Here is a 20,569-nt window from a genome sequence, read left to right as displayed (position 1 = left end):
AACTGCACCATTCCCTTTCCTCAAAAAGCGTTGCGTTCAAAGGGCAAGGCATCGCGCCGAACGGGTGGTGACGTTCCATGGACTCTCTGGCAGTGCTACAACATGCTGTCGCGTTCTACTCCTAAAGGCGAAGCTTAAGCGTCATTAATTAGCAGTTAATTATTACTTGGTCATTATTCGATAGGTAGTAATTTGCCATTACTTGGTAATTAGTCATTAATCATGTGTGACCTCAACAGTGCCACAGAGGCAGTCAGAGTGGTGCGGAAAACGCTTTCGCCTCTACGCGCTTCAGACAGTCAAAGTGCCCGCTGAATTTTTTACAACGTTTCCTCTGTCGCCACTGTTAACGCGATCGGCGGCAAAATACGCGGCCTGAAGTAAAGGACCCACGAAACGTCAACGAATGTGGGGCCGTACAGCATCAGCGCCCAGCCGTCACAGCCGCCAAGCAACCGCGGTCACCGTCCAGATGCGCGCACCCTATCCTCTCTTCCTTAGAAGTCTCTGTCGCGTATTGTTTGTACTCCGGGGCAGGGGGCGGTTTTCGGCGGTCACGCCATTTTAAGTGAACACAGAAGGTGTGGAAACAAGGGCACGCGATACGACGCAGAGAGCGGAGACACCTTTATCGGCCCCGCCTGCAACGTAAAAATAACGCAACCTGTCGCGCCCCTCAGGTTAGACAGGAATGGGCTAACGACTGTTAAGCTCCGGCGCACTTAAGACATCTCTCTACTCAGAGCCACCATTGCAAGAACTGCTTGCTTTCGGCGTGGGCTCAATGTGTACGTGGGCGAGTGAGTAATGCACAGCGGACAAAAACGCACAGCGGACAATATAGACAAGCCTCTTGCACAGCATATGTATTTTTCGTGTCAACTGAGAGTGCTCGCACATTATGTAGAGTGTCCGAAAAAACTTGCCACGGCCATATCCTATATTGCATTCAAGAGAGTGCTGCGTTAGCAAAACCCTGCACATTTTTACGTGCTGTTGCTATCAGAAAACATGGCTGCCAGCCTGCAAATGAGCTTCGTCACGCATATCGTCGCTCATGGTCCGCTTTATCTCGGACAGCAGCACGCGAGGACAGCTCCGTGTTGTAACAGCCATCGATCGCTATACTTCCGCACATTAAACCTATACCCCGTTACGGCTCCCCTATTTTACGTCCTTCAGCAACCCATAGACGAATACGAGAGCGCGTCACCTCGTGTTCTCGTAGTAGAATTCAGAACGCCCCCCCCCCCCCCCCCCCCCTCGCTGCCTTTCCTTCTATGAAAACGGGGAGAACAGGTAACACTAACGTCAATGCGCCTACGGGGCACGCATTCTAAAGCGATTTTTCTGAAAACCCCACGCAGGTAGGACTCGCCTGTTGTCAATTTGCGCCGACAAAAAGCGCGCTGTCTACCAGTGCACACACACTGTCCACATACCAGCGGCGAGCCGTGTCGCGCAGGCACGTGAATCGCATTTCGAGGTCGACAAACCTGCAGCGGACAGGACTGGACCCAGCGCGCTGCCGTTTTCCTTCTCTCCCTCTCTCTCTTTTATTGGTGCGTCTGTTGGCCTGCGCGCGAGTACCCCTCTCCTTTCTCGGAAAGAAGACGTCACAGCTGAGAAAGCCAGCAGCGTGGCCCAGTGCGGCGGAAGCGGGCGGGTGGAGACGAGTTCTCTCAATCGCTGACTTCTTAGGGTTCAATTTCCCCGCACTGCCGGACGCCCCCAGCTCGAGAACAAACAACGGGAAAATGAGCCTCGCAGCCACCCAGTGTTCGCGTCAGGACGCGCTGACCCGGGCGCCTCACAAAGGTGCGCACTTTCCGCCTGTAAACATTGCGCAATACCAGCCAGGCCCCGAGCCACGCGTTAGCTGCGCGAAAGCGCCGCAGCGAGTGTCTCCTGCCTCAGAGGAGTGGTTCGGAGTTGCCGAGCGAAAAACTCCAAATTTTGGCAGACTTGTACAGTCCTTGCTCCCCACCGCGGTCATGTAGACAGGTAGTGGCATCAAAATCACACTGCAGAGAGGCCTCGTTCACGAGCATGGAGAACGACGTACTGCATGACGCGTAATTAAGTGTGACGTTTGCGGAACAAGGGAAGAATAGGGAGCAGTGATGGATAGCCAGGCTAATTACGAGGTGCCTTATCTCACTCATATAAACGACTCTAACCTCAACGTTTATTCACCTATGCTGGTTATCTATTAGCGTGTTCCGTCTCACAGGTAGAAATCCAACCGCTACTTCCTGTCCACATTAATATCCGGAGGCTACCGACCAATGTCTCATTACGTCGCGCTTAGGAGCACAAAGAGCGAATGCAGACCACACACGGGATATTCTTGACGTATAAAATGTAGAGCCACTTCGGTGCAAACGAAACAGTAGAAAGAGGAAGCTGATGGAGAGTTTCAGAACACGGGACTGTATACTTATAGGAGACCCAGAGGAATATCGAGCGAAGAAAACTCAGCCATAAGGAAAACTCAAAACAAAATGAAATGGCGCTCCGAGCGGCTAGAACGCTTCGGCAGGCTAGTTGGTTCACGCTTTCGGGGAGGTATAACGGTGTACGTGTACGCACAGACGCAAGATGAAAGAAGTCGATGAGACAAGAGGGCTGACTACCAACTCACATTTTTCACGGAAAGGTCATTTGCCTCGATGCAACACTTGCCTTCATCGATAAAGTGAAAAACTACGAAAAGAAGCCCGCAACAGACCGCATACACCACTACGTATCCCCCCCCCCCCCCCCCCCCGCTTCCGCCTGCTATATTTTCATCTCTAGCCGGTGACGCAACGCAAAAGCAACCAGCTCCTTTTCTCGAACTCTACTGCTCGTCCATACCGCAATGGCTGCCGTCCGTGCTACAAATACGGGTCCCTCAGCTTGGCTCTTACTGTCACGGCGATGTCGATAATTGCCGTTTTGAGACAACGACTGAAAAGCAATTTCGGCCAAACGCAGCGAGCGGTGGACAGTGAACTTTGCAACAACACCTTGACTCGTCCCATTAAAAAGCACAGTTGTCTTGCTTGAAAAAAAAAAAAAATTCATTATCAGGATGGATTTTTATGGCACAACAAACTTTGCTTTCCCCTGATTAGCTGAAGCCGGAGTTGTGAGAAGTTGTTCGGAGTTGTTCGTGAAGCCGGAGTTGAAAACTTGCGTAAAGAGGGAATTGTTTCACCGGGTAGCGTTTGCTGTGAACAGAGGAGATCAATGTTTTTCTGCGAAATTCTGCAAGGGCCTTAAGGCACCACTGTAATTGTTTCTGAAACCTGTGGTACAGTCTCTTGTGTTCTTCTAAGCAAATCTGCGCGTCAGTGGAAAACAATCACTATGAATTCGCCTTGTTATGCACCTCCACCTGCAATGCAGACAATAAGGCTTGCATGCACGGCATTTGCGTTCCTTGCTGTCGTTTGTCCGGCCGCAAAAGACGTATTTAACGCCGAAAAAACTGTATGTAAAAAATCTTCCCCCCAGCCGGTTCAAACTCGTGACGTCCTCAACGCTGCCACCGTTTTGAAGGCAATGGAGGTTAGCGCAGCCTCCGAGATACGAGTCAGAAAACCAGTGTCGACTCACGCATTTAAATTGCGAAATCGGCTGGCGACAATGACACCTGCATTACCGTCCCTTTTTTAGAAGCTCCGTAGCCTCAGTACGCGGCACCCTACGATGCAGGCCAGCTCCTATTTGTACCCGGTATCCCATTAAAATTTAGAGCGACTTGCTTCTGGCTTTAAAGCTCCACCACATGGCTTAGAAGCAAACTCCTTGGGGTCTTTAGCTTTGACAAAGGCCGCACACTGTTGGCGATTTCGAGTGATCACCCCACAGATCATATTCTCCACCGAACAGTGTTGCCGCAGCGACCCCACACATCATATGAAAACTAGTGAAAATGTGCTGAGTCAAGAGGCTGCAGCATAGCGCCTGTGCAATAAAAACTGCAATAGTTCGACCAAAAAAAAAAGTAGGCAATGTCCCTGTTGTCAGAGGAGAGGCGTCTCGCTGCGTACACTGTGAATCCCGCCACACGTGTAACATGGTGACAACAATAATTGTGTTTAAGGGGTCAGTCTACTGTCAGCGACCAGTAAAATAATACTGACATATTCTGGCAGGTCTTGCTCTGCGGCGATCGCAACGCGTGCGAAACTAGCCGTGTGACCGCAATTTATAATTCAAGTTCACGGAGAAACTAAGGAGGCCAGGCAGACCTGACAGTGGCGATGTGCTGTGTTCAAACTTTGTCGTTCAAACATGACTCGACTAGGTTACAATTTCGCTATGCCTCCTGAAATGAACATACTATTTCATGAACAGGGCCCAGCGCAATACATAGTTCCTTTATTTATTTTTTTTTTTTCAAGGAAATTCAGACGCCATGTTTTTTTTCTCTATCTCTCTTGCACTCAGTCAGAGCGCCTTGTAGGGTTCAACTCACGTTTTCATTTTTGTTCTTTTACTGTCTATTGTTGGCCGAAATAAATAAATAGAACGTTTTCAAAAAGCAGGCCCTGTGACACGCCGATGTCCTAAAATAGGTGCGCTAATATCTTTGAAGTATATCACCAGCCTTTTTATTTCAGTGATAGCATATTAAAACATCTCAGTGCCTTGGCCTCTGCATTCCCGACATGCAATGCACCTCAGTTATTACCACGTCCTTGATAGCCTTGGCGGCGGGCAGTTGCTGTCACGTCTTTAATGTAAGGGTTCGCAGGCACCCCTATTAAACGGAAAGGAACGTGCCCATGCCGAAAAATTACGCCTTCATACTTTCTACCGTGTTTTTTTCATAACTGCAACAGGGCATACGTTAATTCGGGAAAAGAGCTTTAAAGTGACGCAAAGAAAATGTGCTCCCCAGATAAAGTGTACCGACTAACGCTGGTAGCGTCACCGCATGCTCTTCGGGACCGCTTGTCGAAAACCTCCTGTAACGCTGCTGTTACGCTACGTTTTAGTACCAGCCGTTTCTTTCCTCCGTGAACTCCCGCATTTCAACGTGCTTCAGCCAGCGCATTTTTTTTTTTTTATCTCGTCAATGCGTTTCGCGCGTTCAGCCCCAAGCTACGGTGTGAAGGCCGGGCGCTGCACAGAACCAGGGAACAGCGACAGGCCTCATGGCTCTGCTATCCTTTAACTCTGATAATAATCCGCCGCTGCTGATAAGTTTCGAGGCCATGCCCTTGGTCGAACGGTTTAGCCTAGATCAGAACCATCAAAAGTAACATTAAAAGCGAAAACAATAAAAAAAAACGAAGTATCAAGTACGTATGTCGGCTCTCCGGCTGTCTTCACAACTAGATTCCTTCACTCCGATAACCATGTCGGTCGAATCAACTGTGAAGTCCTTAGGGCAACCGGCATCCGTTATATGAATACAGATACGCATCGAATTGATTGCGTCGTCCTTGGAGTTCTCTTCTTCAAGTTGCAGCGCACTATATGCAGTATAAAAGTGTGTGCGTGCTGCAGTATGTCGTTCCTTACGTCGCACTGTAACATGGTGCGACGCGAACGAAAAAATGCGGCCCAGTCACACTGTCGTTACGATGCCAATCGCAGCCTTTATTTCACATGCTAACGATTTCAGTCAGTGCGGCGAGAGCCACTTTACATAGGCAAGAAACGCTTTGGCGAACATGAACGTATAACGCCTTACTGTGCGTTTATTATATAATCGTGAATAATTCAATCGAGCTGTCGAGAATTTTTACTGTACGTTCAGTAAAACACTTCAGTGTTTTTTGCGCTCGTGAACAGGCGCGCAACTAAGAGCAGGCAGTCTCCCTTGAAATCCTATTGGTTGACGGCCGGGTCGTTCGCGCCGACGATGCGGCAGTGCGACCAACTCGTTGGAAGTCTATCGCAAAGGGTTTGCCATGGAGGAAAAAAAACTGAGGGAGCATCCGGCGACAACCTTGAAGCCTAGTCCTAAACAGTAAAGATGTAATAAAAAGAGTTTGTCCCCCCCCCCCCCCCAGTGATCCCACCACGTGATAGCGTGCGGTAAAATCTAGCACCGCTGCGCGCGCATGCGCGGATTAGCGCGGCAAACTGATTGCTAGATCAACTTCCTGGCTGTAGACGCCCGCGCCGCGGGTCGCGCATACGCGCGCACTAAACCATACCAGAATCAAAACATAAAGGACTGCCTCGGAGAGCGAAAAACTGAGGGAGAAAACGGCTTCGTAAACACTCGGCTTGCGAACGCTGGCCGCGTGACGTCACGCTCCCTCCTCAGTTTTTTTTTCCTCCTAGAGGTTTGCGACGACACCGACGCGCCGTTCTGTCGCAAGACGTCGAAAATCGCTCAGCGCTGCGGCTACAATCGCATCATGTGAAACAGCCTCTACTCGCAGAGATGATGATGATGCTCGTTGCCATGGCGACTGTGGCACTTGTGCACACGCCTTAAAGGAGCACTAAACAGGAAACTGAACTCGTCTTTTTACCGCGGGAACTCGATCTACACGTTACGAGCATTCTTAAAAACTACGAATTATTGTCCCGTGCGGCCGATTTCCCTAATTTAAATCGGATTAAACGTCCAGGCTTCCGCCTTTTTTTAAACTCACTGCTGAAGGTAGGAGGAGTCCACAAACGCGTAGAGTGCCTTTCAGGCAGTCGCGTGACGGCTTGCCGCTCTGCCATCGGCGGAGTGATACGTAGCGATCGGCGAAAGCAGAGTGTCCACGCGTATTTTCATTTCCGCGTGCCTAATTTGCAGCTACGTAGTCACTGACTGGATCTATTCATTTACGGAAACCTAAAAAAAAAATAAAAGCGAAAGCGAAGCCGCCACGCGACAGCCTGAAAGGCATCCCACGCGTTAGTTGACTCCTCCTAGCTTCAGCGGTGAGTTAAAAAAAAAAAAAAAAGAGGAGGGAGCTGGGACGTTTAATCCTGTTTATATTAGAGAAATCGGCCGCACAGGACAATAATTCGCAGATTTAAGAGCGCTCGGAACGTGTAAGATCGAGTTGCCGCGGTTAAAAGGCGGGTTCAGATTCTGCTTTAGTACACCTTTAAGCCTGTTTCACATGGAAGCGAAAATGCTAGCGAATTCTGCCGCCGCGGCGGAAAAACCTGTTTTGAGTCGTCGCTGCGATGAGCGGTGAGGTTCAAACAAGTTGGAAATTTTCGCTGCGACGTGTCGCTCAATCGCTTGCATGTGAACGAACCTTTAGAATAAATAGCCTACTGCAGAGTATTGCGATCTTCCGCCCTGTCCTCTTACAGCGACTCTGGAAGTGGACGTGAAAACTTTGATCACTAGCACCAAGCCGCCTGCTCACATCGAATAGCGCACCCCGCGTCAGGTGGGCGCCTTTTGCGCAACTGTACTCGCTAACGCTTTTTTTTATCAGCGCAAATCTTTGAAGGGCGCCGCTGCCTTTTTTCCGCATCCGTGTACGGCTTTTCCGGTTTCAGCCTTGCGCCAGCAGCCATCGTCAATTTTCGGAGAGAGATAGAGAGAAAAAATACTTTAATGAAAGGAAAGGTCGGCCGGCGGTAAGGTGACCCTGGCCTGCTACTCCACACTGTGGGAGGGGAGTTAGTTAGTTATATGGGGCTTTATGGCGCATAAGCAACTATGGCTATCATGCGCCAAGTGGGAGGGGAAAGTAAAAGGAGAGTAACGGAGCGAATAAAGGGTGATGATCACTTTCAGCACCTTCAGAGGAGCTACCAACTAATGAGAATGATCGAGCCCTGATCCTGACGGTTACTTCAAGCACTACAAGCGTGCTATCGGCCTATGGCCGGCACCAGAACCATGCTACCTAACAGGACAAGACTTCGTACCAGAAGTAGCACGCTGCCGGTCGAGGGGGCGAACCCTTGAGTCGTAAAACAACGCCACTCTGAAGCGCAAACGACTTCGATATAAGGCACTTCCCAACATCAGACAAGTTGCTACCAGGCCGTAATCAAAAACGGACACCGCCTGCGGGTAGATCGCAACTTTTCGCCTCGCCCCATGAACTACGGTAAGCAACCAGCCTAAATCATGTTGCCAAGCAAAGGGTTCCTGAGAAGCGCACACTCAGCACCTTATTACACACAGAAGCCGCGGCTAGTCTTGGATAACGCGTGTGACCGTTCGCATTGTTTGAACCAAGCCCATTAGTGCCAGCTAGATTTCAAATGTAGCGCCCGAGCTCAAGAGTATTTGCGTGTCCGACCCAGACAAAGGTTAGATGCAGGGACCAACAAAAACCTAACGAAGCGACCTAGCCTGTGAAAGTAAGTAGTTGCACAATTCGGCCGCGTACTCGGCACACAACGTCACATAACCGCGTGGCGTTGCCATTTACCCCAGGGACCACCCAAGTGAGGCGATATGATGAAACCAGTCGAATATGTCACCGGTCAGAGGTAATATGCGCTGACGCCAGTGTTAGGTCAACGCAGCGGAAGTAATTGCGACAGCGATAGGGTTACCAGTACGTTTCTGTTACCACGCAGACTCAAGACGGAGATATCACATGTCCTGAGTGGTTCGACCGTTGTTATCTTAGAACTCACTTGTGCGCTATCAGTTTATCTTTTTTTGTGATATTTTTGCACGGAAAGGTCCGCCAGCGGCGGAACGGCATCAACAAAACTGAGCAATATCACCCAGACGACTCAAGCGATATGAAGAACGGCTCTCAAAGCGGCATTATTGGCGAACCGCCAACCGTCAAGTCTGTATAGTTTGACTGCAGCGCCAACTTCGTCTCAACTTATATTTGTCATGAGAATGGGTTAATCATTTCGAAATTCAATCTGTAGTAAGAAAGGGGGTCACGTACTATGCTAAAGGTACAAGCTGCCATAATTACGGCCTATGAAGTTTTCAGCAAAATCGCGTCGTTTCTGCGCGTCATGTAGCGTTACATAAGGCGGCCTCATTCATGAAGTCGGCATACGTGGAGCACTACGGAGCTTTTCTAATTGGAGAGATAAGCTGAGCGAAAATCGCTTACGTAACACGGCAACGGCAAAGCCAGTGACAATACGGGGAATGAAATGGGAACTGATGATCTTCGAAAAGGCTGTAATAGAGAAGTGCGCTGTTGTGCGCTAGCGGAAACGAAGTGATCGCTAAGGACTGTCGTACGATCGTTTCTTTTTTTTTTTTTTGCGCCTTCCGCTCGGCAGGCGGACGACGGACCGCACAGACCAGACAGTAGGCGTCCTCCCGGTCCGGCGAGCGGAGGGAAAGGCACAGGTGGTGGCAGCTATGCCGCGAAGCATATTATATTGGCCACATGTTGATATTACGAGTGTTCAGAGCGACTGCGAACTTCTCCGCGTGCAGTAGCGGCGAGTGACAGTTCCCCGAGTTGAATTCTGTAGTCATCGACGCTGATGGAGTTCACAGAGCGCCTCTTCGAACCGACGCAAGACCTACGCGTTGGCGGTGTCACGAAGTGTTTATATGGAGCTGTTTGTGGTTGTTGCAAGCGTTCCTAATTCCTGCGAGGATCATCACGGACGGTGGCGAGTAACAGCTGCTCACGGTGAAACTTCTTGTGCGTACATGAGCTGCATAACACGGTGACTAGTGTCCGCGTAGTGAAAGTGACTGCGATCGGAGCGAGTGCTTTTATACGTCAAGGCAGCGAAATGTGCACCTGCGAGAGCTCCCTACGCACGCCGTGCTTTGCGAATGCTGAAATGAACGTGGCGTTGTGCACCTAGTCGCATTCGTTGCGATGGTTGCAGTGATCGCGACCGAAGCGTTCACACGACGTTGTTTCTACTAGGCATTCATTACCATTTTGATCGCGATTCGTGCGGGCACTGCGCTTGAGGATTGCCGTGAGTGCGACGTGACGGGAGCTTGGCTGCACGGCCGTCGAACTGTTTTCTGCGGCGACAACAGCCATGTCGCCATCCTTCTGCGCCTTGGTACTCCATTCAATACATTTTGTGAAGATGGGTGCTCGGGTTACGATTCGCCGGAGGAACTGTATAACTTGTATGAAAACATCGGTGCTGTGCACATGTATCTTCGGGAGCTTCATTTTTTATTTCCTGCCGGCTGTGCGCACATTTGCCTGCAATAAATATCTGCGTTGACCAAATGTTTTAGGGGAATCCCCCAAGGTGGAGTAGATTTCTAATAAGGGAGTAATTACTCATTGACGTCCACCCGAGCGCAGCCATACGGCTACAAAGGAAAGCTATACAGCTTTCTCAGAAACTTCGTAGTTAAAGAAAAATTCGTCCTGGTCCGGGGTTCGAACCCCGGACCACCGCTACACCGGAGCAGTCGCTCTACCAATTGAGCTAACCGGGACGGCAAGCTTATGGTAGGGCGAGAGCGAATTGATCAAATAACTCGAAGTGGGAACAGTGTTGACCAAATGTTTTAGGGGAATCCCCCAAGGTGGAGTAGATTTCTAATAAGGGAGTAATTACTCATTGACGTCCACCCGAGCGCAGCCATACGGCTACAAAGGAAAGCTATACAGCTTTCTCAGAAACTTCGTAGTTAAAGAAAAATTCGTCCTGGTCCGGGGTTCGAACCCCGGACCACCGCTACACCGGAGCAGTCGCTCTACCAATTGAGCTAATTTGTAAACAACCAGAAACAATAGACCACGTTTTTTTGCACTGTTGGGAGGGGGTATACTTTTGGGACATCTTGCAACGGACTTTAAAAAAGGAATTTCCGCTCGACGCTCAGGGTATCCGGTACTTGCCTGTAGAGAGTGAGGATGGGACACCATTCGACCTCATTATGCTAATGGGCCTCCATTGTATTTGGCGCTCCAGAATGGCAGGATATCATTGCGATCCTGATGCACGGCCAGCACGGATCTATTTTCGGGAGTGCATGCATAAGTATATTGAAGTTCAGAAACTTGCTCCTGAAGCTCCCGAGTGGCTCGAAAGAGTCGAGCCTTTGGTGACGCTTAAGGAGTTTTAATATGACGAAGCCACGCACCCCCGGGCGGATAGTGTTGTTAATTATTGCTCATTGCGCTCTGTAAGTGTATTTGTGTACTGTATTTGTATTTGTGTATTTGTATGTGTGTATTTGTGTATTTGTGTGTGTGAAGTCAGGCAATAAAAAAAAAAAAAAAATTGAGCTAACCGGGACGGCAAGCTTATGGTAGGGCGAGAGCGAATTGATCAAATAACTCGAAGTGGGAACAGTGTTGACCAAATGTTTTAGGGGAATCCCCCAAGGTGGAGTAGATTTCTAATAAGGGAAGATTTCTAATAAGGAACCATAAGCTTGCCGTCCCGGTTAGCTCAATTGGTAGAGCGACTGCTCCGGTGTAGCGGTGGTCCGGGGTTCGAACCCCGGACCAGGACGAATTTTTCTTTAACTACGAAGTTTCTGAGAAAGCTGTATAGCTTTCCTTTGTAGCCGTATGGCTGCGCTCGGGTTGACGTCAATGAGTAATTACTCCCTTATTAGAAATCTACTCCACCTTGGGGGATTCCCCTAAAACATTTGGTCAACACTGTTCCCACTTCGAGTTATTTGATCAATTCGCTCTCGCCCTACCATAAGCTTGCCGTCCCGGTTAGCTCAATTGGTAGAGCGACTGCTCCGGTGTAGCGGTGGTCCGGGGTTCGAACCCCGGACCAGGACGAATTTTTCTTTAACTACGAAGTTTCTGAGAAAGCTGTATAGCTTTCCTTTGTAGCCGTATGGCTGCGCTCGGGTGGACGTCAATGAGTAATTACTCCCTTATTAAATATCTGCGTTACGAATAGGTGACAACACTTCCTCTAGCCATTTCAGTTTAGGTTGAGACAACATGGTATTAGGCGATTACAAACAAGAATTATTGCCGCATTTAAATCACGGGTGGCTGACAGTGTACAAATCTGCAATACGTGCCAACTCATGAGTGTTTTTTATGAGCATTTCAATTGATATAGCGAAGAAAAAAAAGTGTGGCAGCAGCTTATGGGATCAAAACTGTCCACAGAGCAAGTTGGACATAGCGAGTCTTGATGAAAAACAAAAAAAAAATATTTACAAAACTTTTGCCATTACTTTTTTTCTGTTTTTGCTTACAGTGTTGTCAATATTGACTAATGCTTGGCAATATGAAGTTGAAGTGGGATATTGATTTCCACTGCAATCAGAAAAATGCAGTGGTCTTGAAGCGCCTCATGGGCAATCACGGTGTTTGTTGTTGATGTTGCTCACGGTCCTTTTCGATCCGGAGATCAGTGGTACGAAACTAGATGATGATCACAATGATATTGTTGCAGAGCTGCTCCCAAAATCAGCTTTATTGGTGTTAAGCAGTTGTTCAGCAGCGCTTCCTGGGTCAGCCGCAGCAGTTTGTTTAACAAGACATTCTCGAAGCCTTGAGAAGATGTCGTCGATGCACTTACATATATCTATCTGTTACCTTCATTTGCCTGTGACTGCTTACTACAGACATGACTACTTGCAGACTGCAAAATGAGCCCTGTGGAGCTGGTAAAGCTATGCTAGGAACAAAGACGACAGGCACACCACAGCACAGGGTAGCAATTCTTGCTCTGTCATTGTCCCTTAGCACAGTTTCGACATGCCAACTTGCCACCGGTTCACCCCACAGTACACTATGATCAAGTTCTGTTAAATTTACAGAAAGAAACAACGGGAAAAGAAGTAGGTTGTATAGGCATATCTAGTGCATGCTGTACAGATAGCTTCCTGCCTCATCATAGCCTGGCCCCTCTAAGTTTCTTACCCTTCATCACCCAGCACCTATGGTCCTATTTGTGCCATTGGTGTGCTGCAAATCACGGAACACATTTTGCACTCTTGCCCCTGCTAGATTGTTTTGGCCCATTAAGTTGTTTCATCTAAATTGGCAAGCTTTTAGAAAACATTTCTGCAATAGCCAACTTTCTCTTGTTCTTCATGACATACACCTTGAATGCAACATCCCCCTATGATGCTTTTTTTCTTTGCTTTGAAAAAGCATGTGATTCCCTTATTTATGCAAGGCTGGTTTTCTCGTGCTTTAACTTGCATCCAATAGCTCTAAACTGGATCCAAGCTTAAACAGCCATCGGCAGATTTCCCTTGCCAATTCTTATGCATCCTGCCTTTTCCTGCTATCTTTGATGTCCCCCAAGGCCCTCACTTGGGCCTCAGTTTTTATTACTCACATTATGACCTTCCATTCAGTGTTCTGTCACATGCTTTCACTGATAGTTATATGGGGTCTGCCATCTTGCAATCAATACCAGCATTTCAGTTCTCCAAAAACAACATTTTGCATGCTGTGGAATGGCCTGTTTGCTAATGTTACTAAGAATGCACTAACATTTTTTTTTTATTTTTAGCATTACATTTTACCAACTTATAAGGCCTTCTGATAAAGGTATATTCAGTGTATACTGGTTAAAATACTCCCCTAATAATCCTCAAACACCCACCCATAACCTAGGATATTTGCACGATGACGTTTACTTAGATAAAATATCCTTAGTATCAGTCTTCCAAGTTACTTCGATTCAAATCCCCTGTGTGGCATCAGCTTGGGTATTCTAATGGCACAGGGCACAAATCTGACATAACTAGAATATTGGACTGAGTTCAGACCTGAGCCGCTTGTTTTATTCTCGCAGACTATTTTTGAAGCTCCAGTGTAACAGCACTAGAGGTGAATCTTCAAATTTCTTCATGTCATGCAGAAACTGCAGGTTTTTTTAACTCCTTAATACCATCACATAACTAACTAATCTGTTCTGACTCATGGTTCCTTCTGCACTAGTCGCACAAGCACTGTTGTGCCTCAGTTAGCTCATGCAATTGGATTTCAAGATTCATTTTTGTTTTCGCCACAGAAGGCTGGAATGGCCTTCTACCTCAAAGGGCTTATAACCTCTTGTCCTTTGAGCTAGTCACTGCAGTAATCCATGCAGTAAATAATGATACTCATCCAATGATTTAGGTAAATCCCGCAAGGCGAAGATTTGTGATAAGGGAGTAATTACTCATACACATCAACCCAAGTGAAGCAACAAGGCTACAACGAAAACCTACAAAGCTTTCGTTTGTAGCTGTATGGCTGTGCTTGGATGGTAATGATTAATTAGTTCTTATTAGTAAATTACAAACTCATCAAGTTCCTACTTGGCACATCATGTCAGCTCACCACACAAGTATTGTCGTTTAGTACTGTTTAGGTATAATAAATGTAAAAATAAACTGTTCTAATGAAGTGTTTCGTCGTTTGCCCAGCTAAGCAAACCAATAAAATGCTCTCTTATGCGCAAGAACTTTCCTCACAATCTATTTCAAGTAATATCGGAGCAGATTTACACAATCGCTTTGTCGGACGGTATAGAGTTGCATTCAGGCTAACTTGCACACTGCATAAGCTAGATCTAGCCAGCTAAACTTGTGCACTGCAAAACCTAAGCATGCATTATTGTGCCTATCTGTGTCAGACTATCCTTGGTGCTTCTCTCTTATCGTCTCTTCAGCTAAGCAAGACATCGACTTCATAATGTGGCTCAGTGAGAATGCTACAAATGCATATATACCGTATTTTCCGGTGTATAAGACGCGGCTTTTTTTCAGAAATCTTGCTGGTGCGTCCTATACAAGGGTGCGTCTTATACGCTAAATTTTCGCGTTTTTTTTTTGCGAGTTCAGAAGTCACTCAGGTTCATGTTCAAGCTTTTTTAATCGAAAAAATATCACTACCAATAACGCGGTTGTAACGCGGTTAATACTTCAATACGGGGACCGCCGTGCGCAGCTTTTCTTAGGTGAACTTTATCGTGAAACAGCTGGGATGACGACTTCCGGGATCACAAACACGCAACCGTTTCGGAGGCCGCAAGCAAAAGTAATGTGAAATGTCAAAAGATGAAGACAATCGCGCTTCTCGCCATTGTCAAGACAAGTCAAGACAAGCCGGTGTTCTTTTTTAGCCACCCTTTGCAACTTTGCTCCGTGTACGTAGTACGAAGAGAATGTTTCAGCCGCGTTGCATGGGCGAACTTTTTGATAGCGTATACGAAGATGAAGACTTCATAGGTTTTAAGTAGGAATAAAATGTTGTTATGGACATAATGCAGAGCACTTTCGTTTTTTCTTTTTCTAAAACGTGGGCGGGTATAGCGTGAGTGTTGCCATTTTCGATCACTTAGCGTTGCTTAAGAATTTGTCACAGGTACAGTGAATTTCGCGATGGTCGCGCAAGCGTGTTTAATTCTCACTAGCCTAACCGGTTAAATTGGGGTGCGTCTTATACACGGGTGCGTCTTATATACCAACTTTTTCAATGACAGCCTGCATATATGGCGGGTGCGTCTTATACAAGGGTGCGTCTTATACACCGGAAAATACGGTATGCATGCGACTTTTATATATACAGGATAGTGTTAACTGGGCTATTTGTTCATTTTAAACACAAAAGCCGTGAACATCAAGTTGCAGCAAAAAGACGCCACAAACAACAAAAGCCATCACTGCTTTTCTGTTCTTCTTCGGCCTAACTTCACATTGATCTTTTCCAAATTTCTGATGCCTGTCGATGCCTCAGTTAATTTCTTTCTTTGAAATCAGACTTGCAGTGATGTAGGTACTGCTGAATGCGTTGATAGTCAGCAACTAATAGCACTTTAAAATTCAGCATATTTTAAGTGGTATGGACATCAGTTAACAGTTAGCAAGCAATGCTCACTTTTGCTTGCTACCTTGGGAACTGGTCACCTTTAAATTCAGCCATTCAACACTTTACTGATCAGTGAAAATAACTTTAAACATTGCTTTAAAGCTGTATCAGAGAACATCTGCATATATGCCTGTCACATACTCAAATGGCTTATTTTTAACATCATTTTATTGTGCGACATCATAGCTCCTATACTGGAAATCCAATTTCACAAATTCTGCTTGAGATGTTAGTGTTTGCTCAAGATAACCAGATAATATGGCCATTGTATCCTGTTTCCCTGACTGTACAAGTATTCGTTCTCAGCCTAAGGCAGGAGACGTTGCCATGTAAACCTTCCAAATTGGTTCTTGCATTTACTCTACCTGTAATCCAGTTTACTGGCTCCGACATCTCATTACATTTATATTAATGAGAATTGCATTTAGTCTTTATTGCAATACAAAGGCACCAACTTTGTTTTGTATTCACAGTGACATTTGAAAATGCTTTGGAGTTGCATAGAGTATATGCCAACTTGTTTTGTACTGTCAGCGTCAATTGAAACGCGAACAAGCCAATTGAAACGCGAACAGCACAAATCGCAGGTATTATACTAGGGAGGCAAAATACATGAGCAGTTGATTTTCCCATCGAAGCCGAAAAGACCGCTCTTCTGAAATGTTAATAGCCCACGCCTGTATTTCACCTCCAGCCTCTAATATGCTTGATTTTTTGTGCTCGCGTTTCAGGTGTTTTGTTCGCATTTCATTTGACGCTGATAGTACATGGCAACAATGACATGGCCTTCAGCATAACTTCCCACACTTGTTTTCAACACTGCATTCTGGCTTGTGCAGCTGCAATATGACGTCAGGAAGGAATGCTAAAGCACAACTTGATGGCCTGCAATCACTGAGCAGAACAAAGCCATGCACTTTAGCCCAGTGATGCACATCTAAGCCCCTTTGCAGCCACACAATGCTATTTCTATTTTGGCTTTGATAATGGCCTGAAAAACATGACAAAAATAAATCACTCTTGTTGTGTTGTCACTGTTCTGTGAAATGCAGAACTGCTTTAATTACAACTGATTTTACCTGTTCCAAGTAGCTGGAAACATCATAATTTATCATGTGCATTAGCATTAGTACTTGACAGCAATGTTTTGCTAAATTGTGAATGTGTAATGCATGCACAATTCAGACACACACACCTTATATATTGAATAGGTAAGCATGTATTTTGCAGTAACAGTATAGGGAGCCAAGGAGAAGGCTGTTAACATATTACAGTGACTGCGCAAAATGCTTGAGAAAGGCCGCAAGTGCAATTATTTTTTTTTCCTCTGTCAGCAATGCAAAAATACTGCAGTGTGCTATTTTGAATAACTGACTAAAAATTTTAAGTATGTAACCTTAACTATTTAAAAAATGTGAATATCCCGATTATAATTACAGACGATTGTTAGCAGCCTGTATTGCAGCCTGGCCCGATCGAGAATTCGAATCGTGTCGTCGCCCTGAAACCGTCGGAGCAGCGTAACTTTCAGAGCAGGCAGCATTCTGTTATTTTGGGGCAGAAATCACAGGCCGTTGTGAGAACGTATCGCCGGACGAGGAAGAGTACTCGACTGCGATATGACGCGTTTTTCAGTCTCTTGCGTAGAAATGGTCCAAATACGTATCGTTTCCCACGACATCGCTTCAGATGATCAGACTTGCCTTCGATCTTGCCAAGATTTGCCGCGAATTGGTTCGCGGCCGTCAGGGTTGGCTGAACCGAGATCCGTGCCATCACAGCCGACCACGATTTTATGTACCTTCGACGAAAATCCCGCACCAAAAGCAACGTTGACGTAACCGATATGTCTCGAATACGCCGCAATTAATACGGGTATTTCTACCGCAAGATAGCTGCGTGTTTCGCTACAAACAAATGTACTACCGCCGCACGCGATTAGACGGGAAGTACTGCCGGGAGCGCCAATCGGAACGCTCGAACCATCCGGCTCCTCCGCAAGCAGCTAAGTGATCGTACTGACAACGCCTCTCCGCCCGACGCCCGGGCGGAGGCTGAAAACGTGCGGTCCACAAAAAAAAAAAAAAAAAAAAAAACGATCGTACGACGGCCTTAAGTGAGAAAACTGCCCCTACCACCAGTGCCCAAGAGTGGTAGAGCTTGTTGTGCAATAGAACACTTGAAGGACGCTGTCATTCCTTCAGCAATAGGCCGAATACAACTGTCAGAGACTGGACGATTTCCGAAAAAACCCCTTCCGGCAACGATGTTCAACATTAGACACGGTGCTCAGAGTGCGGCGTTAAAACCGTACTTACGCAATCCGTCCCGCAAATTAACCCCACGCACCATTTCCGAATGGAACCGACTGCCAAGCGATATCACCAACCTGGTATCTTCAGAATCTTTCTTGTCTGCTGTTTCGGCTCATGTATCGCGGTAGCGCGTCTAGTACACAGTGTATTTCGATTTCCTTGTTTTTATTCTGTTCACTTAAGTCTGTTTGACGTCGGATGATTTGCCTGTACTTTTTTGCTTCCCGTTGGTCTTATTGAATTTTGTTCTCGTACTGTAATCGCCCTTTGTTGCTGTTATTTGGTTGTTACTACTTTGTAATTTTTTTTCTTTGTGCACTCCTGCCTTGACCGCCAAAGGGCAGTCGGCAGTATTTATGAAATAAATAAATAAATAAAATTCAAAAATTCATTCCCACACGTTGAGCTCGCCAGTGGAGCTCTACAGCAGCGCGAACGTTCGCGATGAATGCCACTGATGGTGCGTGCTTTTGTTGCGACAATCAGCGATGAACACGCAAGCTCCGCATTTACGATCGCTGACAAAAAAGCAATTTCTACATGTTACCTGAAAATCAAATAAATCCCTATTTCGCTACTCAAACCGTCGATCATCTATGATATACCGGTTCCTGCCGAGGCAAGCGACGAGCAGCGTGCAATATTCTCCATTGAAACTTTACAAAGATCAGCTATCAGCGTTGCTGCTTGTAGACATTGCGACCGTAGCCGCATATGCATTACATTTTTTTTTTTTATAAACAGGAACACTTCAATGCGCTTCTGTGCCCAGGACTTTATTATTTCCCTTCAGAGCAAAGTCAGCGCGCTACGCTGCAGGTGACATTTGCGCGACGTCCCTTGCAAAGCGTTGCTGTTGTTATTCGAAAACGAACATGCCCCCTCTCAGACTTTTCCCCTTCTTCCGGCAAAGCCGGTTCGAACCTCCCACATCTACGCTCGCATCTCGCTGCCCGACGAGGCAGCCTACGTTTCGCCAACGCCAGCATTCGTCTAACGTGCTGTAGCTTTGGCCTGAGACAGGAACAATAACTCCCTTTATTACCGAGCTACACGGCGGCCTCGTCTCTAGATGTGACACGGGGCCGACGTTATTACGATAACGCGTCAGGTGCTGGAGCACACACAGAACGAAGAAAACATGAGCAAGAGGCGCATGTTTTCTTCGCAGCTGCATACGCGACACACAGCTGAAAGCAGCGCGTGGAAGCGCGTCCAAAGTGTGAGAAGCAAAACTGCCGAAGCTGTAAGCAAACATTAAGGCAAAACAAGGACGAGAGCGGCCACGAAGTGTCGAAATACAAGCCGCGGAGCAAGGGGCACGCTAGGCAAGCTGCTGAGAAATACAGGCTATATATATACGCAAGCGGTAACTCGCCCCAAACCTGCGGCAGTCACAGAGCAACCATCAGGATCCATCGCCTCTTGCGTGCTAACCAGCGCGTGATCGACTCAAGCGCCATCGTCAAACGTCCGTCTTGGCGGCTTTTATTGTTTCGCTGCGAAAAAAACAAACCGCCGCGTCTCAGTTACTACAATACGCACCACTGATCTGAGCAAAGCAGGTTCTCCAAAAACGCGAGCACACAAGTACGCGATGGAGGACGGCGCAGCGGGAAATAAAAGCGTGATAAGAAGTCAGGAATTCCCGACAAAGACAAGGCGGACTCACCGTTTCAACAATACGGCTGTGAACACGCAGAGACTGTCCGGTGACCGTACAACGGATTGCAGCGATCCTGGGCTCTGCGCAGTCGGCGATTCTTGGGGCAGAACAAAAAGCGTTCACGAAGACAGCGACGAGGCGCCGACCCGACAGGGCCACGGCGTCGCCTTTCTCGCCTGCGCGCCGGCGGCACGGAGCTGGTGCCGAGCTCGTCCCTTTCTGTTCACGGAATTCCTTTCCGGCTTCAGTGGACAAAACAACACGAGCGTGCACTCTTCCGATGCCTCTGCGGCGCTAGCGCTTTCTCCCAGTTTGATGTCGACGGCTGCGGCGCACGCACACACACGCAGAGTAGCGATCGGTTCCAACGTGGCCGGCAGGAGGGCGGGCTGCGCGCACAGCTTGCTGCTGGCTGCCTAGACAGCGGCGGTGACTTGCTCGGGGAAGTTGAGAGCGGGAGGACGGCCGCTGAACACGTTCTCCGCGAGGGGCGCGCTCGTCGAGGCCGCTGCATGACGTCAGAGGCGCGGGGCCTGCCCTGGCCTCCCGCCCGCCCCGCCACCCGGCGCTTGTTTCGTGGAGGCTTTCTTTCCCCGCTGTCAGCCTGGCTATAGAGGCTATATAGCCTGGCTTTATGTCAGCCGAGCGGTACGTAATAGCACAGTATGTTACTGCAATATTGCAACATTATAGTCAATGTTGTACTATGTTGCGCTAATATCGGACCACATTTCTCCAACATACGCAAAAACTAATAACATTCTTCAACATTAGATAATGTTGCTGCGATGTTACCAAGTGACATGCTGATAATGTTGCTCTAAAGTGGTTTTTTCACACTGCAGCAATGTTGTAAACGATGAATAATTGTTGAACCACATACGATGGCATTGCTATAAAATTTATGT

At 47.4% G+C, this 20,569-nt stretch overlaps 1 protein-coding gene across 4 annotated transcripts in view; it reads right to left on the bottom strand.

Moving 5' to 3' along the window:
* The window catches only part of LOC149354857 (phosphatidylcholine:ceramide cholinephosphotransferase 2-like), a 223,544-nt gene extending 203,361 nt beyond the window's left edge, over window positions 1-20,183 (bottom strand). For all 4 annotated transcript variants that reach the window (XM_089583508.1, XM_089583509.1, XM_089583510.1 and 1 more), the window contains exon 1: window positions 19,668-20,183. The gene's annotated coding sequence lies outside the window, so the exon portion shown is untranslated. The remainder of the gene's footprint in view (window positions 1-19,667) is intronic.
* Window positions 20,184-20,569: the final 386 nt, after the last annotated feature.

The sequence above is a fragment of the Amblyomma mixtum genome, chromosome 3 (assembly GCF_055824585.1).
Source record: "Amblyomma mixtum isolate Tamu chromosome 3, ASM5582458v1, whole genome shotgun sequence".
Taxonomy (NCBI): Eukaryota; Metazoa; Arthropoda; class Arachnida; order Ixodida; family Ixodidae; genus Amblyomma; species Amblyomma mixtum.
This window is presented reverse-complemented; position numbering and strand designations above follow the sequence as displayed.